The sequence below is a fragment of the Chaetodon trifascialis genome, chromosome 5 (assembly GCF_039877785.1).
Source record: "Chaetodon trifascialis isolate fChaTrf1 chromosome 5, fChaTrf1.hap1, whole genome shotgun sequence".
In the NCBI taxonomy this organism is placed as follows: Eukaryota; Metazoa; Chordata; class Actinopteri; order Chaetodontiformes; family Chaetodontidae; genus Chaetodon; species Chaetodon trifascialis.
This window is the reverse complement of record NC_092060.1, coordinates 6,004,055-6,023,787: the sequence shown is the minus strand read 5'-3', so window position 1 is coordinate 6,023,787 and position 19,733 is coordinate 6,004,055.

Sequence of the window (19,733 nt, the reverse complement as noted above, 5' to 3'; positions counted from 1 at the left end):
AAAAGGCCAGCACCGGAGGACCTCAGGGTCTGCGAGGGTTGATACGGTAAAAGTAATGCAGATAAATAAGAAGGCCCAAGATCGTTAAGGCACTTAAAAACTAGTAAAAGAACCTTAAAATCGATCCTGAAGTGTACGGGGAGCCAATGCAGCGATTTTAAAACAGGTGTAATATGCTCCCGCCCTCTGGTCCTCGTCAGCACTCGTGCGGCTGAGTTTTGTAATAATTGTAAGTTATACATGCTCTTTTTGGGAAGACCAGAGAGCAGGGCATTACAGTAATCTAAACGACAAGAGATAAAAGCATGCATCAGCACCTCCATACTGGCCTGAGAGAGGAACGGGCAGACTCTGGCTATATTCTTAAGATGGTAAAAACCTATCTTTGTTATGTTTTTGATGTATGGAATAAAAGTGAGATCAGAGTCAAAAATCACGCCCAGATTTTTTACTGATTTTGAGGGTTTAAAATCCTGTAACCTTGGTAAAAGTTTCTCTCTCTGGCCTTCAGGACCAATGACTAAAACCTCTGTTTTGTCCTGGTTGAGCTGTAGGAAGTTTGCTGCCATCCATGACTTGATATCTAAAATGCAGTTAAAAAGGGCATCAATTGGCCGTGGGTCATCAGGAGACACGGCGATGTACAGTTGCGTATCATCAGCATAACTATGGAAGTTGATGCCGTGCCTCCTGATGACGTCCCCAAGGGGCAGCATGTAAAGATTAAAAAGAGTTGGACCTAAAATTGAACGTTGGGGAACCCCACACTTTATCTTATGGGTTCCTGAGGAACATGTATCCATACTTACAAAGAAACTTCGATCAGTGAGGTAGGACGTGAACCAGTTAAAAACAGTACCAGAGAGGCCGACCAGGTTACTCAGTCTATTTAATAAAATGTGATGGTCTACTGTATCGAAGGCGGCGGTTAGATCCAGTAGAACCAAGACTGTGAGTTTATGATTATCTAAATTACACCTGATGTCGTTTAAAATCTTTAAAAGTGCTGTCTCTGTACTGTGGTTCATCCTAAAACCAGACTGATGAGTCTCTAAAATATGTTTCGAGTGTAAAAATTCATTTACTTGATGAAAAACAAGTTTTTCTAAAATTTTACTTAAAAATGGTAGGTTGGATACAGGCTGGTAGTTATTTAAAACATTGGGGTCTAAATCACTCTTCTTCAGAAGGGGCTTCACCACCGCCGTTTTAAAGGAGGTGGGGAAGACACCCGTCTGGAGAGAGCAATTGACCAAATACAGCAGCTGTTCCTCAAAGAATCCATAGAGTGTTTTAAAAAAACGGTGTGGGAATTGGGTCTAAAAGGCAGGTTGTGGGCTTTACCTGGGAGAAAACTCGACTCAGTGTCCTTGCATCAACCAGGGCAAAACTCTCCAGTGTTTCCACAGGTCCAAACAATGATCCAGGTGTTAAAAGCTGTTGAGATAAAAGACTGGATCTTATGTCATTGATTTTTCTTCTCAAATGGTCTGCAAAATCCTCGCAAAGGGCGTTATCTGGTGTCTTGGAGGATCCTTTAAAATTTTTGTTTGTTAAAAGATCAATTGTGGAGAATAAGAATTTGGGATTATTTTTATGGTCATGGATTAGGTTTTGGAAGTGAGAGATTCTTGCTTGTTTGACTGTGTTATTGTAGATTTTGAGGTGTTGACGTAGTATTTCATAGTGAACTGTCAACTTTGATTTCCTCCATCTCCTTTCAGCACTCCTGCATTCCCTTTTGAGTTTTTTAATTTCCTCAGTTCTCCATGGAGGTGCGGGTCTTGTTTTGATTGTTTTGATTACAAGTGGAGCCACTGAGTCCAGTGTTGACTTTATTTTATTGTTAAAGTTGTCAGTGATAAAATCGCAGGGTCCTGGTAAAATTTCGGCAGGAGTGCTCTGTAAGATCTGGATACAATTTGCAGCCACTTCAGAAGTTAGGTAGCGTTTCCTCACTGTTCTCACAGGGGCCTCCCGCTGATTAAAACTGGTGATTGTAAAAAACACACAGAAGTGGTCTAACACAGCCAGGTCCACAACAGAGGGCGCACCAACCAACAGACCATAAGATATAACGAGGTCCAAGGTGCGCCCCCTGATGTGGGTCGGCTGCGTCACGTGTTGCTTAAAATCAAGGCAGTGTAAAAGGTTTAAAAATTCTCTGGACATTAAGTCTGAGGGAAAGTCCATGTGTAGATTAAAATCACCGGATATTAAAATTCTGTTAAAAGAGGTATGAATAATTGATAAGAGCTCAGAAAACTCACTAAGAAAAGAAGCAGAATACTGGGGTGGTTGGTACACAGTTATACAGAGGATCGGTGGGCTGCTAAAAACGAAGGCATGGTATTCAAATGATGAGTAGCTGTTAAAATTGACTTCGTTCATGTGCATGTTGGTTTTTGTGACTGAAGCAGTGCCGCCCCCTCTTTTGCACCCCCTGGTTGAAAATAAAAAGTTAAAATTGGGTGGGGAAGCCTCGGTGAAAACAACAGGTGCGTCAGTGCCAAGCCACATCTCCGTAAGGAGAATGCTGTCCAGGTTATTATCTAAAATTATGTCATTTATAATAAAAGATTTGTTTAAAAGAGAGTGCACATTCAGCACAGCCATTTTAACATCTGTGCTGAACTTGCGCTCATCACGTTTTTCCAGTGGAATGTTAAAAACACAGTTTGATCTAAAAGTAGTCCTGGGTCTCCTATGTCTGTGTGAAATTATGGTTTTGATTGTGTAAATATTGTCCTGTGCCACTGGGGTCAGTGAGGGAGGGGCGTGTATGATGTAGGTGGGGGTGGGTGAAGGTGAGTGTGAGTGTGGGTGAGGTGCAGAGGGCGTGTGTATGGGTGTAGTGAGTCAGGAGGTGATTGTGGTGCAGGACCGGACTGTCAAGTCAATGTTTACTGATAAAAGCCGTGACCCCTCCTGGTTTGGGTGTAGGCCGTCTGTTTTAAAAAGGTGGGGTCTGTTTAAAAAAGCGATAAAATTGTCCACATATGGAATACTTTTTCCCAGGCAGAATCCCTTTAACCACAGGTGCAGCTGGCGGAGGCGACTGGTGGTGACGGGCCGGAAATAACCAGTCGCTTCCCCGTGTCCAGCATGTGGTCCACCATGGACCTGAAATCCCGCTTGAGGATCTTGGATTTCTGGTCTCTGAGATCGTTGATGCCGGCCTCCAGGACCAGCGTGGAGGCTGAGCTGTGCTGAGCACACAGCTGGAGGGCGGAGGACTCAACCTCCTTGACGCGGGCTCCGGGGCGGCAGAAGGTCCGACCATCACGTACCGACACGTGTCTGACCATCGAGGTCCCGACGACCAGCACAGAGGGGGTGAGCTGCTCCACGGGCTGCCTGGAGGTGCGCCGATGGTGGGGCGAGACCCAGGGTTGGTGGCGCCGGCCCGCGGTTGCTCCTGGCCGAGATGGAGAAGAGGGGCCAGGCTGGACACGCGGATCTCAGCTGCTGTGCTGGCAAGAGCCACGACCAGCTGGGTGGACAGGTCCCGGAGGCGAGCTGGAGCACGCTCCCATGGGAGGGAAATCCTGCAGGCTCAGGATGTCGTACCTGTTCTCCAGCGGTAGATCCGGAGGCGGAGGAGGGGGAGATGGACGGGCCCCAGCCCCTCTGGTCACCGCTGACCAGGATTCCCTCGGCTTGAGTGGCGTTGAGCTCACCGGTGCTGGAGCCACCGCTCCATCCTCCCTGATGGAGCACTGCCACTCCGGGGACGAAGACAGGAGGTGGAGGGTGGCGATGGCTTGGACTTGGCGCCCTGGTAGAGCCAGCGGAGCTCGGCGAGTGCTGGTGCCGGAGATCTGGTGGTAATGGAGCCGGTCCACGGCAGGGTGGTGTTGTCCGCGGCCATCATGCTCCGGTTACCAGCGCCGGATGCCCTCATGCCCTCAGTTTTGAGAGGGTGGGAGACAGGACTCACAGACTGCCATCATGCTGCCGGCTGTGCCGAGGATCCGTCACCCCGGAACGCAGAACCACCACAGGGAGGAGGTGAGTTAAATCCCACTAAGTTAAAAGGTTTTATAAAAAACTTAAAATTACTATTACCTAAAATTACTGTGGGTTTAATAAACACCAGAGTTAACGCAGGAAGCGAGCGCTGCGTCCTGCTGTGGCGCAGTCGCGTTTAACTGACGTCAGACGAAGCAGCGTCAGGCAAAACGGCGTCAGGCAAAGCAGCGTCAGGCAAAGCAGCGTCAGGCAAAGCCGCGTCAGGCAAAGCAGCGTCAGGCAAAGCAGCGTCAGGCAAAGCAGCGTCGTCCCTGGCACTGCCTCTACTCCACTGGACCTGTACCAAATCAACCAGGTTAACAATTCACTAATGGCTGAGACTACGCATGACCACAATAGCCATCTGGCTAATCTACCGATCGGGTGGCGTTCAACCACCTGAGCAGGAGCAGGACGCTCGTACTGTGCAGCAGCGGGAAGAGGACAGCCAGGCAACTTGGGGGACCGGCACGTGAGGGCGACTTCAACCCAAGATGGCCATGCGGGGCGCTACAAGGAGCAAAAGTCATGAGGCAACAGCCCAATTCACACACGAGTACAGGACACTATTGCTAAATTACCTGCACCGGTGGCAGCGGAGAAAGGGAGCGAGGCGACCAGGAAGTGGGCGGTCTCAGAGCCAAAGAGCAAGAGGAAGACCGGATAAACCCCGTCCCCTCATATAGAGTGCCCTCATACGGTGATTGGTTAGGAGCGGAAATAAGAGCAAGGGGCACACCCACACATTAAAGGCGGGGCTGAGCATCTCGCCCTGCTACACATGTAACCTCCTGCATACTGTGCACTTGGACAGAAGTTTTCTGATTTTTGAAGTGACTTGGGGAATCCAATATTTTTGGCGTGACTTTGACAGAACATAGTTGCGCCCGCAGTGTCCAGTCTTTTCATGAATGTCTTGAAGGATGAGGGAGGAAACTCTGGAGTGTTTGGAGAGAATTGCAGGGTGTTTAGTGTACTCCGGCATTGCAGCTTTATTCAGTCGCCCTCCTACTCTGATTATGCCTTTCTGCAAAACTGGATCAAGTTTGTATAACTGACTGTTTCTTTTAACCTGCTGATTTTTCTGCAGTGCCTGTATGTCTTCCTCATACCACTGATTTTGACTGTAGCGAATGAGTTCAGTTTCAGCTGCCTGTAAGTCTTTTACAGTGGGCATTTCTTTGTGCAGTTTGTTTTTGTACATTTGTAGCACCACTTGTGTCTGTACCTTTAATGGATCATTTTCTGTTTTACTCAGGGTGCTCTGAAATCCATGCAACTGCTCTTTTTAATCTGTCCCAGCTAGAGTAATAGTCAATCAGCTTTCCAAGAGGATGTTTGCTTTCTCTAACTGCCAAACTGTTCACTGTGATGCTTTGGTTTTTGACCTCTGGGTCATCTGGACGGAGCTCGCTTTGAATGTTTGGTGCTTTTGGCCATTCACTTTGGTCCTTGAGCAGAAACTTTGGGCCACTGAGCCATACTTGTTCTTGCTTGAAGGTCTTTGTCTTTGTTCCCCTAGTGGTCAGATCTGCAGGATTCTCACTTGTTTTTACATAGTACCATTGCTTTGGTGCTGTAGCCTCCCGGATGAGATTCACTCTGTTTGCCACAAATGTTCGAAAGCGAGTGGAATCATTGTTTATATAACTGAGCACAGTGGTACTGTCTGTCCAAAATGTTGACTGTTGCATTTCTATTTTTAACATTTTGTCCATTCTCACAGCCAAGACTGCAGCTGTTAACTTCAAACCGGGAATTGAGACCTATTTCAGTGTGGCCACCCTGGACTTGCTCATCACAAAAGAACAATGCGTTTCACTGTGTTTGTTTTGTAGGACAAGGTAGGATGCTGTACCATAGGCTTGTTCACTTGCGTGGGAGAAGTGGTGTAACTGAGCTTTAACTGTATGTCCAAATTCATCAGGTTTTATACACCGTTTCACTTAGCCATTGGTACCACAACTTACAATAAGAGCTACTGATTTCTTCATCCCAACCTTTTTTCTCTTTGCACAAGTCACGGAGGAGCAGCTTTGCAGGGAGGATGACAGGAGAGAGGCACCCAAGAGGATCATAGAGGGAGTTTACAACAGACAGAATGCCTCTTCTTGTTGCTGGTTTGTCCAGAGGTTTTATACAGTGCATAAATGTATCATCATCTGTGCACCACTGGACACCAAGAGCTTGTTCTGAGGGCCGGATGTCATGTGTGAGATCTAGATCTTTGTAATCACCGGCCCGCTGCTCAGCTGGTATAGATGTCAGAACATTTCTGCTGTTGCTCACCCATTTGGTCAGGTTAAACCCTCCTTCCATGCATAGACTGTGCAGACTCCTTATCAAATTGACTGCTTCTTTTTCTGTGGGCATTGATCTCAAGCAGTCATCCACATAGAAGTGCTTCAAAACTGTTTTTACTGCTTCTGGATCTGCAGTCTCTTTTCTGTCCTCTGTTGTTCTCCGCAGCGCATATGTAGCAATACTAGGGGATGATGTTGCACCAAAAATGTGCACTGTCATTCTGTAATCTTTGAGGGGTACATTTAAGTTTGCCTCTGGCCACCACAGAAATCGTAACATGTCAACATCTTTGTTCGGCACTTTTACTTGGTAAAACATTGACTCAATGTCTGCCATCATCGCCACTGGCTCTTCTCTGAATCTTTGTAAAACACCAATGAGTGTGTTGGTGAGATCAGGTCCCTGTAATAGTTCATCATTTAAAGCCACACCTTGATAGGAGGCAGTACAGTCAAAGACGACTCGTATTTTCTTCTTTTTTGGGTGGTACACCCCATGATGTGGGATGTACCAAACCCTGTTATCACCACGGAGTAGCTGCTCTGGGGGTATATCCTCAGCATGGCCCTTTTCAAACAGTGAGTTCATGAAGGCCTTGTAGTCTTCTAAAAAGGCTGGATTCTTTTTGAGCTTACTTTACAGGCTTGTAGCTCTCTGTTCTGCAACACAGCGATTGTTAGGCATTGTAATACTGTAGAGTCTTGCTGGAATGGCAGCCCAATGCTGTAATGTCCATCCACACATTTTGCCGTCTTTTGAACAGATTGCATAAACTGCTTGTCCTCCTGTGACATTTCTGCCTTGTCGTCATAGTGCCGCTCTGGGAAGTCTGTGTTGTACTGCTGCACCAAGAGTTGCTTGATTTCAGTGAGGGAGATGTCATTTATCTTATAATGTACTGAGTTGTTGTCTGCTGCCCCACACACCATCCATCCCAGCACAGTTTTAACTGCAAAAGGTCCATTCTGTTGGCTGTTGATTACGTGCCACGGCTCCATTGCTTTGGGGTTATTGGCACCGACCAGGAGACCAACATCTGCATTAATTTCAGGTAAGTACACTTCTGCCAGGTAAGGCCATCTTTTCAAGTGATGTGGTTTAGGAATGTTCTCTTGTTGTACAGGAATAGTGCTGTGAGTGAAGACATGACACTTTTAAACAGCTTCTGTCCTTTTTCTTTGTCTTGGCCCATTGTGTTTAGCACAATCTGAGTTGGCTTACCTTTAACATCCAATGTCTTTTGGAGTTTCTCTGTACAAAAAGTTCCTGTACTTCCTTGATCAATGAATGCATACGTTTCAACACACATCACACTTTTTTGTGATCTCACCTTAACAGGAATGATTGACAGCAGACATTCTGAGGCTCCTGCAGTAGTGAAGCCAACAGTCTGTTGTGGGACAGAGTTTTGTTGTGGGACAGAGTATGGGGGACACACAACACCTTTTTGGTCCTTAAGATTAACTTTTTCAATGTGCAGGATCTGTGGATGTTTCAGTGAGCATGTTTTGCACTGTATTCGTTTTTTGCATGTTTTAATCATATGCCCAGACGTCAAGCATCCAAAACATAGTCCTTTGTTTCTTACAAAGTCTATTCTGTCTTTGTGAGCCAGCTGTTGAATCTTCCTGCAAGACTCCAGTGGATGGTTATTTTGACAGTAGTGGCATGGTGGCTCAAAGGCAGTAACAGCACTAAATGGTACACATGTAGATGCAGTGTCTTGTTTTGGTGTGACATACTGAGTCCTTTCCACTGTTACTTGTGTTGCAAAACTGCTTCCTTTTACTCCACCTTTTACATGTTTAACAGTGTCTTTATATTTTTCCACTTTTGGTGTTATACTTTTGTCTTGTAGATTACCAAAGAGAGGGTCTGTGGCTATTTTAGCCTGGCGGTCAATAAAGTTAAGAAGATCTGCAAATCTTGCTCTGCTCCCTCTGTGCTCTTTGATGTCATATGCTGTATTCCGACATCTTTCTCTTATTTTAAAGGGTAACTTTGACACAACAATACTCATGTTTGTGGGATTGTCCATTTCCTCTAGGTATTCAACATCCTCCATAGTGTTCTTACTGTACATCCGGTGAGAAACAGGGCATAAGCACTCATAGCTTTTCCATCTTCTGCTTTGATAGATGGCCACTGCAGGGCTTTCTCAATACAGTATAAGCACTTGCAATAATCAGCTCATCTCCAAAATGCTTTTCAAGGAGCCCTTTTGCCTCTCTGTAAGCCTTTCTAGGGGGCATGTGCTCACAGCTGCACGCAAGCTCCTGCGGTTCACCTGCTGTATACTGTAGCAGATAATAAAGCTTGTCAGATTCATCATCAGTCTTTGCTTCAATAGTCTGTTCAAAAGCCCTAATGAAGCTTTTAAAAGTCAGTGGATCACTTCTTTTACAGGCAATTGGGACTGTTGGTTTTGTTTCACAAGCATTTCAGTAATCTCATTTTGTTTATTCATTACTCTTAAAATGTTATTTTCACTCGTTTCATTGGAAGGCTGTGCTGTGGCTGCTCTTACAGCTTCTCTTGGTCTAGTACTTGCTGGCAGTAGAGGCTGTGGGCGTGGCCGCCGTGGTTGAGTGGTGGCCCTTGAACCAGGTAAGCTCTCAGGAGGGTGAGTATGTTCCTCAGTTCGACCACTAGTTGTAGCCACTGTATTTGCATATTCATTCATGCCATCCACACTTGCTTCTTCAAATTGACTGAGAACTTGTACTTGAGCTCTTTTTTCTGCTATTGTGGTTTCCAAAGAGAGTCTTTCCAAGCGGGCCATTATTTGCGCTGTCTCAATCTCCATCTGGGCTGCAATACGTGCCTTTTGCATTTCAAGTTCTTGCTTTTCTGCTAGAAGCGCAGCCCTTTGTTCTAAAGCCGCTAGTTTTGCGGATTCTGTAGCGCAGACAGATGACCGTTTTGATGTTATAGAAGAGCGCCCAGTTACTGATCCTAATGATCCTGCTTTTGATGCACTTTCCCCCAGATCAAGTTCATCATAACTGTCCTCCTGAGCATCATCACTTTCATATTCCACCGCTGCATGGCCTTTTTTATGAGCACTTAACCATACATTAATCTTATCCACAAATTCATTTATATGGCTCAGTTTTGGTTTGTACCAAGTCTCTACATCAGCAAGTCTTTCTTCCGGACATAACAAATGCCCTATTTGAGTAGTTAGATCCTTAAATTTGTATATTACGTTTGACAACTGTTGCATAATGGTTTTCACAATGTCAACATTATCAGTGTCATCCATTAATTTTTCAATATCCTTTTTCTTACTTGTGATACGTCCCAAAACTCCTCTTCTTGAACTCATTAATCTGTGTAGCTTGTCCTCCAATGCTTTTTCAGTTGGTTTACTCACTCGTTTTGACTCCATGGCGTTTACGTCCATTTCTGTTTCATTCATTTGTTCATCTGTATCAGTTTCTCCTGCCTTATTGCGCTCCTTATTGTGCCCACAAAGAGCAATCCGTGCGTAAATTGTGTGAATCCTCTTCTTGAAAACACACAACTTCATCCAAACGCAAGGTCCTGGCTTTAGTCTCCGTGCAGCAGAAGATCCATGGCTTGATTCCAGAGTAGTGTAGTTGTAAGCATCCTTGTCCACGCCACTATTGTCCTTTAGCGGCATGCGTGGATACACAGGCTTCAATGGCTTTGTCCGGAGCCCAGATTTTCTACTAATGTAGCGGCTATTTCCCACTTTTTTAAACAGCCACACTGAACCACAGGGGTGCAAGGTTTCTCACACTGAAGATCATGACAGAGTAATTCTATTAAGTCCATTTATTTCAAACAAAAAAACAAACAAACAAACAAACAAAAAAAAAACAGAAATTACATGTCCATGTCCACAGGTAGAAAATCTGTGTGCTCCCACACCTGTAGCTCACTCAAACACGTACCAACGTCACAGGCGTCCATATAAAGGGAGGATCTTATCTTTAACAAACAAAATAATGTTTTACCTGTTTTTAATTCAAACTTAAACATTTTAAATCTCTATTTATGTTTTAAATTGTTATATCAACTCAACCTTATCTTAAAGCAATATTTAGATTTTTAACATTAGATTTTACCCTTAGCTTTTAACACAGGAAATTTCTATATTTTTAACCAAAATAATATTCAAAGGTTTTAGCTTTTTTACCTCTTTTATTGTACATAGCTCTCACAGTAATGCTAGCCTTACTTAGCATAACATAGCCCAGAAACATGAATCATGAATGGCCGATGCTAATGCTAACGGCATTAGCATAACATCCAGAACATGCAACACTCACCAGTTTCTTTGATAACCCACGCACGACGGCGACACGAACTTCCAGCAGCCCAGTAGTCAGATCTAAAAGTTTATGACATACTTAGCATGCTGAGTAGAAAACAACTGAAATAGCGAATGTCTGTAAAAGACAAGATTGTTACAAACCTGCATGCAGCTGTCGAGAGACTGAGGAACCCCTGGAAGGTCAACTCTGAGAGGCAGTGTATCGATCATTGTAGCAATTGATTTGTCAAAATTGTGCATGATTCAATGTAAATAAGAAGGAATGAAGCATATCGAGAAAGAATTTGGTAATTTGATAAGCCACCCAAAACAGATTTTTTTCTTCAGTGGGTTTGTGTTTGTATCAGATATATTTTAACAGACAGATAACACCTAATATGTAGTGTTACCAAGGTCCTTCCGCTCAGTGTGACCATCTGTTTGATAACGTGGGGGCTGGGAGACCTGTTAGGATGGCACACTCACACATTAAGTGCAAACAAAAAGGTCCACTGCAAAGCTAAGCATGTGTTTGGGCTCTCTCACTTGCCAAGATAAGCAGGAGATGTTTTCACCACTGTTTAAACTAATGGCATCATTTAGACAGTAGGCCAACTGCAATAAACATGGCCATGTCTTGTCAGCCAGGGAGACAGTCCTGAGACTTCCTTGAAAAACTGTGCACTGTTGAGAGTTGATGAGTTTGGGGAAAACTTCATAAACTTTGAGAATGGTAAGTTATGACTGTCAGTGTTCAGATGGTTGCAGCTGATCTTCTGTGTGCACACCATCGCACTGGTCTTTCTTACTGTATGTCATCCACTTTAATTTTTCATGCAGTTATGTTGATTAACTTCTCCTTTTGGGATTTGCACACTAAAATCACACAAAGGCTTACAAACAATACAAAATAAAAGCTGCACACAGAATTTTTATATGTGTGCACATGGTTGGTACAAGATGGAGAAACAACAAGAAAGTAACATTCAAGTAACTTAAAGTAACATGGCAACCTGCAGCAGTCTGCTGAAAAACTGTTTGAGCTTCCATAATCATTGTTCCTCCTTGTGGGTGTGCATTACAAATGGTTTCTAGTAGTGCTGGGTAGTGATATGAGTTGGGGCTGTGTTAACTGTATCATATGGGGTGATCTACCTGAACTCCCTCATTCAGGTTTACGCTCCCTCCCACTCACTATGCCCTACACCCAGGAACGGCATCTGGTGCTGCCACCTCCAAAAAGCCCTAAGTCTCTAGCTAGACTCTTTTCTTCTGTGGCTCCCTGGTGGTGGAACGAGTTACCAAACTCCATTCTTTCTGCAGAGTCCCTCTCGATCTTTAGAAAGACTAAAGACCAAGCTCTTTACTGAACACCTTGTTTCATTAAAAAAAAAAAAAAAAAAAAACTCGGTTGACTCTATGCACTTTTTGCATTACTTCATAGCACTGTCTCGTAGCACCTATGTCCAATTGGACCAGAAAGTTACGCTAGGGCACAACAACTCTGGTTGTTCTCTCCTGTCTAGAACCTTGCTTGTGATGTATGAAAATATCATATGTACGTTGCTTTGGATAAAAGCATCTGCTAAATGACAAATTGTAATTGTAATTGTAATCTCATTACAGCCAATGACACAAATTTTAGGACTTACTATCCTTTTTAAGGCACTATAAAACACAACCTAGCTAGGATCAATGAACCGTAAGACATGGCCAGCTCGGATGACCTGTTCCTGCCCCGCAGTCCCTGCCCTCCTCGTACTCGCTGGCGCGGAGTGGATCCGGGGAACCTGCGGCCTCTCCGCCGGGACCCACTGTCAGCTGCTTGCCCAGACCCACCAGCTCCAGCCAGGTTTGGCCTGGTTAACTTAAGATTGCTTGCAAATAAAACATTCATCCTGAAGGATTTCTTCACATCTCGTGAACTGGATTTCCTTTTTGTTACTGAGACTTGGCTGAGTGTTGGTGAGTCCAGTGCTTTTACAGAACTTTTACCTGCCGAGTGTTGCTATTTTAATTCTCCATGGACATCTGGTCGAGGAGGAGAAATTGAGAAACTATTTTTAAAAGCGATTTTAAATGTAAACAGATATCACTGTCATCGGCTCTCCCCAGCTTTGAATGAAGTTTGTTGAGCTGGGAAGTCCTTACACAGTGCTGTGTGCTGTGGTTTACCGGCCTCCCAAATATAACAGAGACTTTGTAACTGACTTTTCTGTGTTCTTATCTGATATAATGCAGAAATATGACCTGATTGATTGTAATATTCATGTGTGTTGTCCAGAAAACCCCCTGGCGAGGGATTTCTTAAACATAATCTACTCTTTTAATCTCGTACAGTCTGTACTGGGCCCGACACATGTACAGGGACACACACTTGATCTTGTTTTATCATATGGTTTTGCCTGTTTATAACTTGGAGGTCTGTGAAGCATTTTTCTCTGATCATATGCCTGTACTTTTTGAAGCTGCTGTGTGCTGTAGTTAAACCCCCCGCTGCTGCTCGCAGATGCCAGGTTATTAACCCTTCCACTGCTGCTCGCTTCTCAGCTGCCTTCAGTCAGAACTGCGTCTTTCCTGATCCTGTGTGCAATGATACAGAGGCTCTTAGCACTCAGTTTCTTGATACTTGTCAAACTGCCATTGACTCTGCTGCCCCACTAAAGAGCAGGCAGCATAAAGTTAAATCAGAGCCTTGGTTGAATGAAACAACCCGCCAAGGAATGTCGTAGAAGTGAGCGCAGGTGGAAAAAGGATAAACTGGAAGTGTCTTTCAATTATTTAGAGATTGTTGGCGTCGTTACCAATCCTCTGTGTAAGAGGCCAAAAGAAAATACTTCTCTGATATTATTGTCTTAAACTGTCACAAACCTTGTTTGTTGTTTAAAGTGATCACATCTGCTCTGAATGCACCACAGACTGTGGCAACTGAGCCCTCCCCTTCTCTGTGTGAAAACTTTCTGCAATTCTTCACTGCTAAAGTCACTTCCACCAGAGCACTTATTTCATCTCCTGCTTATGACCCCTTAGTGTTTATCTCTTGTTCTGCTGTTTTTGATTCATTTGAGTCTGTGCCTTTTGAACAGGAGACTGTGAGGCTTCCCCATTGACCCTGTTCTTAGTGATGGCAAACTGAGGCTTCCTGAACCACTGAAGCTTCGCAGCCAGTCCCAAGTAGCCACAGATCCAGAGCAAGTTTCACCAGTGATTATTATATTTATTTACAAAAGAAAACGAATGAACAGAATGTTCCAGACAATAATGGCTTCAGGGTGGACTAAGGCCAAAAAAACAAACAAAACAATTCTAACTGAGGATATAACTTACCTAAAAAAACAAAAGAACCAAAAGACATAAAACTTACCTCCCTTACTAAACAAAACAGAAGAGAAGAATAAGTTTAACAAAACTGGCAGTCCACCCCTACTCAGAAGCGTGTGGCCGGTTGGGAGAAGAGGGAGATGAAGAATGCCTGCTACTGTCCCCCCGCCGGCTGCCATCTTGGACCCTTTTATAGCTGGTACCTCCAGAAACAGCCAATCCACCAGCCAGGACCGGAAACAATTGACCAATCACCTCTCCGCAATGACACACTCTAATCTGCATAAAGAAAACTACATAATACAGACAAGGAAACAAACAAGAACTAATAGAAATTACGACTGCAGTCGTAACACCCCCACACCCAAGACTTAAACATCTCCCCAAAATGTTCAATATACATAGGCTTAGGGAAATCTAGACAAAGCATCCGCGATCACATTTTCTGTGCCTTTCTTATGAACAATCTGCAGTTTAAAAATCCTGCAGGAGAAGGCACCAACGCATGAGCCGTTGGTTGGAGTTGCACATATGGGCAAGAAAACACACAGGCTGTGAACTGCAACCGAGGTACACTTCAAAATATTGCAAAGCAAGCAGAAGAGCAAGGGCCTCCTTCTCAATTGTGCTATAGTTTAACTGGTGCTTGTTAAACTTTTAAAGAGATAACAGACAGGACGATCAATAGCCTGATCATTCTCCTGCATCAGCATTTCGATTGTCACGTTTAAACTTAGTTCTGAGTCACCTGGAAAACAATCAAACTCGCTAATATTTAATACATTTTTCTCACTTTCAGTGGTGGGAGACACTAACGAGGAAGGTTCGCTCTCATCTAATGTAGCCAGAAAGGAATCAGACAAATCCACAACTTCACCCATTTTACGAGTCTGGGCGCGCGTGATTGCGCACATAGGAAACACACTTGGCACAGAGAGAGAAGTGGGACAGCAGGCAGACGCATCAGTAACGGGGTTGTCTACGACTTCGGGCAGAGGAAACACTTTCCTCCAGCCAAATTGTTACCCAAAATAAAATCAACACCAGCTATCGGAAACCTAGGACGTACGGCAATCTTAAACTTTCCTGACGCCAATTTTGAACTCAACTGAACAAAGTGTAGAGGCGCACACACAGCACTCATTTTTACTCCCCTCACTAAAATGTCAGAGCCACAGTAGGACTGTGATGAAAAGGGTTGAATGTGACTGAGAATACATGATTGTTTTGCCGCAGAATCTCTCAAGATAGTGACAGGCACTGGCGTTGCATTATCCCCCAAAGAAACAAAACCCTGGGAAATAAACGGCCTAAAAGCTTCATCGACCTCATCTTTCCCTGCGTCAGTTTCTGTCGTACTTATTGTGGAGAGCGGTTCAGTTTTAATTAAAACAACAGATGAGGGAACTTTTACACTTCGGGCCTGTTCTTTTTTCCTCAGAGCAGGACAGACAGCAATGAGATGTCCTGGCTCATGACAATAGAAGCATTCATGGCTCTCACCCGCGGTTGGTGAGATGCTTTTACGTGCAAGCTTTGGGGACTGGTGTCGGCGCTCCAGCTTTGTATTTGAAATGCGAGGTGTCGGCATAAAAAAAACACTTTTATGTGTTAGAATAAACTTATCTGATGATACCTTCTGCTCGTTTAAATAGACAATGATTCGCTCAGGGAGACATTTCTTAAATTCTTCCAACAGGATCAATTCTCTCATCTCCTCCAGAGTTTTGACAGATGCTTGGCACCACTTACCAAATAACACACACATAAACAGCCAATCCACCAGCCAGGACCGCAATCAATTGGCCAATCACCCCTCTGCAATGACACACTCCAATCTGCATAAAGAAAACTACATAATACAGACAAGGAAACAAACAAGAACTAATAGAAATTACGACTGCAGTCGCTACAATAATCATTCACATATACTGTATTGTGAGCAACCATGTCAAAATACTCCCAGACAAGGGGAAAACTTGCTCTTTCTTGGAGGCTTCATAGAAAGAGACTATGAAATATCACAGTGTACAACACTGTAACCTTCCAGCTAGGTTTGGTGTAATAGAAGCTAAAACTAATAATAATACTATGACTAATGATAATAATTGTTATGGTGGCACTAGTACTGATTTACCTATATAATCTACTTCACTCACTAATAATCTATTTATATAATCTACTGAACTCGCTACTGACACGCTGAAACACTACCATAAACACCGGCACACTCACAAAGACGTGTGCCTTTCGAACCCACTTTATACGGAAGCGATACTCGGAAGACAGTTACATCACCCACACAAACCAAGGCCTCGTTTGTCATCAGTCACGTGATTTCCACAAGAACGATACAAGCCTCGAAATGGTGCTTCATCTGGCACGCCCACTTTTACTTGACAGATGCTCAGACGCCTTGAATCATTTGTCCCGTCATTACCTGTTCCTCCTTAACTTTTTAAGGAGGTTTTTCCCACTGTTGGGCCATATTTACACAGCATTATTAACAGCAGTCTGTCTTCAGGAGTGGTTCCTGTAAATTTTAAACATGCAGTTGTGCAGCCACTGATTAAAAAACCTGGACTGGATCCTGCTGTTATGGCTAATTTTAGGCCCATTTCTAAATTGTCCTTCTTTTCCAAAATCTTAGAGAAGATTGTCTACTCTCAGCTCACGGACTTTTTAAATGAACAAAATGTTCTTGAAATTTTCCAATCTGGTTTTAAAACATTGCGCAGCACAGAATCTGCGCTTTTAAGAGTTTTTAATGACATCTTTTTAGCTACTGACTGGTCGCTGTGTAATCCTTGTGCTGTTAGATTTAACTGCGGCATTTGATATAGTGGACCATGACATCCTGATTGCTCATTTGGAGCAGTGGGTGGGCATCAGGGGCTCAGTGCTGGAATGGTTCAGGTCCTACCTGTCTCATCGGACATTCTGTGTCAGCCTGGGTAACTCTGTGTCCTCCAATGCTCCTCTCCCATGTGGGGTCCCACAGGGCGCAGTGCTGGGCCCTCTTTTATTTTCTTTAAATCTTCTCCCACTTCGTTCCATTCTCAGTAGAGGTAAGATCTTAAGCCCAAGCCCGAGCGAAATTCGGGCCGGGTCAGGCCCAAAATGTCAATTATTAACTTTGGGTCGGGTCGGGTCGGGCCGGGCTTCTCTCTCGCTAATTTTTTTTAATAAATATATATTTATTTGAAGTCTGTAATAACCAAATACACGGCTCGGGACACGCGCGCGCTTTACGCAGCGCTCAATGCCAGATGTTCAAGAGGACGAGACCCGAGACTGAACTCCCGCACAATACGCACTTTACACCGAGATGACCGCCCTGGACCACCTACCTCAGCAGGTCTGACTTCTGCAAACAGCAGCTGGTCCAGAAACATGTATGAATGGATTCATCCGTGCGCGCAGTCTCCAGCGGAGGATTTTTAAAGTCTGTTTGTTTCCGCCTTTGGTAACGAAGACTATAGTGAACCTGCTGCGCTCTGGAGGCTTTACCCCGTGTATCTCAGATGCCCTTCCTTGTGATCTACAATGAAGCCCAGAGACCTGCTCCTGCTGCTGTTCCTCTCCTTGTCAGAGAGGCGCGTCCATGTGAGCACAATATCACACACAGAAATATCTTTAACAAACTTTTCCAGCGTTATTTCATTGTGTAAATGCATTTATAATGATCATAAAAATATGTAGATTATTTTAACATTAAGAAAACTTGCGATATAAAATTTCGGGTTTGTTTCGGGCTTGGGCCTGCAAATCAAGTTAATTGATCGGGCTCGGGCCGGGTCGGGCTTTAATACCCGCGGGCCTGGGTCGGGTCGGGCTGGATTTTTTAGGGCCGATCTTACCTCTAATTCTCAGGAAGCACAGCATTTTATTCCACTGTTATGCTGATGACAGCCAGATCTATGTCCCTCTTAAAAAGGCTGATTCATTCTCCCTTAAGCCACTGTTAAATTGTTTAGATGATGTCAAGGCCTGGATGGCTCTAAACTTTTTAAATTTTAATGAAAACAAGACTGAAGTGATGGTCTTTGGTGGCACCTCGGTGACCCCCCCCCCCAGTCGATCTGGGTTCCTTGGCACAGTACGCCAAACCTATTGTTAATGATCTGGGGGTAAAAGTGGATGTGGATCTTAAGTTTGACAGCCAGATTAGAAGCTGTGGTGAGAGTGAGCTTCTTCCAGTTAAGGCAGCTGGCAAAAATAGAACCTTTTCTCCAGAGACAGCACTTTGAGACGGTAATCCACACCTTTGTGACCACACAACTGGATTACTCTAATGCACTTTATATGGGGGTTAGTGGGTCCTCCATCGCACAACTTTAACTGGTACAGAACACAGCTGCACATCTTTTAACTGGCACAAGGAAGTTTGAGCACATTTCACCAATTTTAGCTTCACTCCACTGGCTACCCGTCCATTTTAGAATTCATTTTAAAATTCTTTTATTTTGCTTTTGAAATCTCTAAATGGTCTTGCCCCATCGTGCCTCTCTGAGCTTCTGCACCCCTACACACCCAGCCGATCTCTCTGGTCAGGAGACCAGCTGCTCCTGAGGGTTCCCAAAACTAGGCTGAAGCTCAGAGGGGATCGAGCATTTTCTGTTGCAGCTCCAAAACTGTAGAACGAACTGCCGCTGCACATTAGACAGGCCTCTTCACTGTCTAATTTTACAACTCTTCTTAAAACGCACCTTTTTACTTTGGCTTTTCACACCACTTAAGTTGTTGATTTTATGTGCACAGATATTTTATCATTTTATCTTCTTATCTTTTTAATCTTTTTATTTATTATGTTTTATTGTGTTTATTTTACTGTACAGCACTTTGGAAACGTTTGTGTTTATTTAAAATTGTGCTTTATAAATAAAATGGATTGGATTGGATTGCATGATATAGCAGCATCTATGCTCGCTTCTTTAGGTGATATTCCTCCAATATTACTGCTTTACATGCATACATTTACATTTCCGTCCACCTGTTTTTTATGCAGAATTTCAATTTGCTCAAATAATCTGAGCAGAAAACAAGTTGGAAAAAAAAGATGTATCAAGAAACAAAGTACAACAGACACAGACTTAATTAATGATTCACAATGATTGTAACCTTCCTCAAATTAACATGTTTTCTCCACTGTTTTGGTTAATTTGACTGCCGCTCTTTTAATGACATTATTTTGATGCATCCTCTCTTTCTGCAATGCAGTGGTCCTCAAACTCTGGAAGTGGGCTCCCCTGAGGGGGCATAGAGCCGTTACAGTGTGGCTCTATGTTGCATGCTGCTGTGTGAATGACCAGGGGTAAATATGGAGTGAAAATAAGCTGAATGAATATGGTTTATGTATGAATAAACAAACAGTTGTTTCATTCTGTTTCTCTAGAATTCAACTTTGATCCTTTTTCATCAGTCTCTTCCCCTATATCACTATGACTATGACAATGACTGGTCAAAATGTGGGTGAGGTGCATGAATTATTTTGGTTTCAGAAGGAAGGCATGCCAGAAAAAATGTGAGAACCACTGGTTTAATGCCAGTGGGTGGAGAATTGGTGCCACCAACCGTTTATCTTGATGCTCCCAACTCCTTGTATCAAATAACAGTAAACAGTAAACACCATTAAAAATGCATTTTCTCATGACTTTTGAGACAAAAAACTGGCTTAAAATTGGGCCACTTTTGGATAGACCTGGCTGTGCCAGTTTGTTTACCTGTCCATGATCATTTATGACAAATGAGATCTATTTGCAGTCTTGATTAATAATGCTCGTAACCTCCTATTTTTTCATGAACTCTTTGTGAC